At 45.5% G+C, this 3171-nt stretch overlaps 1 pseudogene; it reads right to left on the reverse strand.

Moving 5' to 3' along the window:
* Nucleotides 1-1294: 1294 nt before the first annotated feature.
* LOC102471661 (nuclease-sensitive element-binding protein 1 pseudogene) lies at nt 1295-2209 on the reverse strand (annotated as a pseudogene).
* Between the last annotated feature and the right edge of the window lie 962 nt (nt 2210-3171).

Here is a 3171-nt window from a genome sequence, read left to right on the forward strand (position 1 = left end):
CCCAGACCCAGTGGCTTAAAACACACCAGGTGCATGTGTGTGCCTGCCCAAAATCCCAAAAGGAGAATGACGGAGAAGGGATTGCAGCATGGCCATCTCCCCAGGGGAGATTTCTCACTGTCTCTCTGTCTCTCCGACAAGTACATGCGCCCAATAGGGAAAAAAGAAAAAAAGAAAAAGAAGAAGAAAAAGAAAGAATAAAAAGCAAGAAGTATAGGGGCGAACAAGTAGCATAGTTGTTAAGGCACTGGACTCCCACTTGGTCGACCAAGGTTCAAGTCCTGGACCTGGTGGTTAAAAAATCACATTGGCTGTGTGCGTGTGTGTGCGTGTGTGTGTGTGTGTGTGTATGTGTGTGTGCCCAAAATCCCAAGAGCTGAATGAAGAAGGGATTGTGATGTGGCCATTCCTCCGGGGTGCTGATGTCTCACTTTTCCTCTAAAAAGCACACACACAAAAACAACAAAACAAAAAAGACATAAGTAAAGTATAGGGACACTGCCACTGAATACAAGTTGATATGAGAAGCACAAAAATGAAAATAGGTCGGTAAATTATATGAAGATAATTTTTACCCAATCAATTATTTGCAACCATCAATTTATAATTTTCAAGTCTTACATCAAGGTGTCACTAATTTTTTTAAATAATGGCAAAAGGATAAAATATACCTATCAATTTGTCTTGCATTTAATGGAAATAAAGACTGACCACACATGAATGTCCTCTTCCAATTGGAAAGTTTGCAGACTAAAGTCTAAAGTATTCTCTCTTATTACATCTCTTAGAAATGTAAATTATGAAAATAAAGTATGTTTAAGTTTAAAACCCCACCACTATTAAAACAATCATAAAAGTAGTTTTACCTATTTTGATGTTTTTTACGGTGAAGTTAGACTTTTTTTCTTTTTACTTAAGACCTTTATTAACAGGTGCTTGCAGTTTGTTGACTTTTCTGAAAAAATCAAGTCATAAACTTTTATTACAAATTAAAAATGAAGTTCTTAAAAATCTCAACTTGACCAAATATTAAACAATTTAAAAACTTTTAAAGGTGTGTTGAGAAAAACCAGGCTTAAAGAAAAAAAAATGTTTGTCATTACCAAAAAGAGACATCTTTAGGTAAAAATAAAAACCCCATGCTGCATAGATAATGCAGATAGTTCTAATTATCTGGTCAACAGGCAAAAAGCAAGCACTTAAGGTCTTCAGCTCCAATCTTTTGTTCATTTCTTATTGCTGGAATTTCATACTCACTTCTTGGATGACTAAACTGGATGATGGTAAGCCGGCATTACTCAGCCCCACCATGCTCAGCCACAGGAGCGGATGAATTCTCAGCTGGTGGATCGGCTGCTTTTGTCTCTTTGCCATCTTGTGGTTTGGGGTTCTCTGGGCGTCTGCGTCAGTAATTGAAGTTGCCTCGGTACCAACGTTGAGGTGGCTGTTGACCTTGGGTCTCATCTCCTTAATTTTCCTTATCCTCTTCATTGCCGTCCTCTCTGGGCTGTCTCTGGCGAGGAGGGCCCCTGTGAAATCATGGATTATAACCCTGATACATATTCTGCCTCCCTGGTCTGCCTTGTGCTCCTGCACCCTGGTTACCAGCACCCTCCATCACTTCTCCCTGCACAGGAGGGTTGGAATACTGTGGTCCACGCCCATAGGACCTCCGCATGTAGTAAGGGGGGAACCTTCGCCTGCGGTAGGGCGGGAGTTGTTGGGCCTGGCCTTCGGGAGCACTCTCCGATCCCTCCTTCTTTTCCCCACTCTCACTGTTCTGGTCATTTGGCTGGTAATTGCGTGGAGGACCCCTAAGATGTGGACAGCGTCTATAATGGTTATGGTCTGTTGCATATTTACTGCCTTGAACTGGAGCTCCACCAGGGCCTGTAACATTTGCTGCCTCCGCACCCTTTTCTCCTTCAACATGGAACTCCACAGTCTCTCGTCTCCTGCACTGCGAAGGCACTTCCTGGGGTTATTTATGGCAGTCTGGTGTGCAAATACATCTTCCTTGGTGTCATTCCTGTTGATGAAACCATATCCGTTTCTTACATTGAACCATTTTACTGTTCCCAAAACCTTCCTGTTGATGACCTTCTTGGGAGTCCCGCTGGAGTGAGGCTGCCCAGGCCGCTGCTCCCTGCGCGGCTACGCTGAGGGCGGGGGCGGCGGGAGGCTGCTGGGTCTCAGCCTCGCTGGTCATGGTTACTGTGGTGGTGACTGGGCCGGCTGCAACTGGGGCAGCTGTGGCTCCTCTCCCCGTGTGATGGTAACTAGGCCGGGGCGGCCGCGGTGGGACTGCTCAGGGCTCTCTGGGGTCGGCTCCCCGCTCCCGCTACCGATGGAACTCGACTTTTTTTTCTTTTGCTATAGAGCACATACACTTGCCAGAGAGAGAGAAAGTGAGAAAGCGCCCGCTCCCAGGAGGAACAGTCATGCCACAGTCCATTCTCCTCTCAGGATTTTGGGCATGCATGCAAATGGGCCCAGAGCATTTTTCAAGCCTCCTGGTCCAGGACTTGAACCACGTAGTCAGCCATGTGAGATCCAGCTGCTTAACTACCATACCACTAGCTGGCCCTGAAGTTAGACATTTATATTCAAGGAAGTATGTAAAAAGTACCTTAAGCTAAAAACATTACAATGAGCCATTTGCTAATTTGTCAATAAATCTTGTCACATAATTAATTTAAAGTAAATTCATCCACATGTACAAATACATAAAGAAGAAAGATGTCAAAATTGTTCTTTAGGGAACCAGCAGTTAGCGTAATGGCTATGTCGCTGGACTCCCACGTAGTCGACCGCGGTTCGTGTCCCGGACCCGGTGGCTTAAAACTCACGCCGGGCACGTGTGCGTGCGTGCCCAAGATCCTGAGAGGAGAATGGAGGAGAAGGGATTGCGGCATGACCATCCCCCCTGGGGGGGTGATTTCTCGCTTTCTGTCTCTATGTCTCTCTCTGTCTGTCTGGCAAGCGCACGCGCCCTACAGTGAAAATCTCTCAAAAAAAAAAATTGTTCTTTAGGGCTGACCCCATAGCCTAGCGGCTAAGGGAGCTGGATCCCACACAGCCAATTGTGAGTTGGAATCCTGGCTCCAGTGACTTGAAAAACACACTAGGACCGTGTGTGTGTATGCCCCAAATCTGTACAGGATAGAGAGA

This window comes from Tupaia chinensis, unplaced genomic scaffold, assembly GCF_000334495.1.
Source record: "Tupaia chinensis unplaced genomic scaffold, TupChi_1.0 Scaffold000244_1, whole genome shotgun sequence".
NCBI lineage: Eukaryota > Metazoa > Chordata > Mammalia > Scandentia > Tupaiidae > Tupaia > Tupaia belangeri.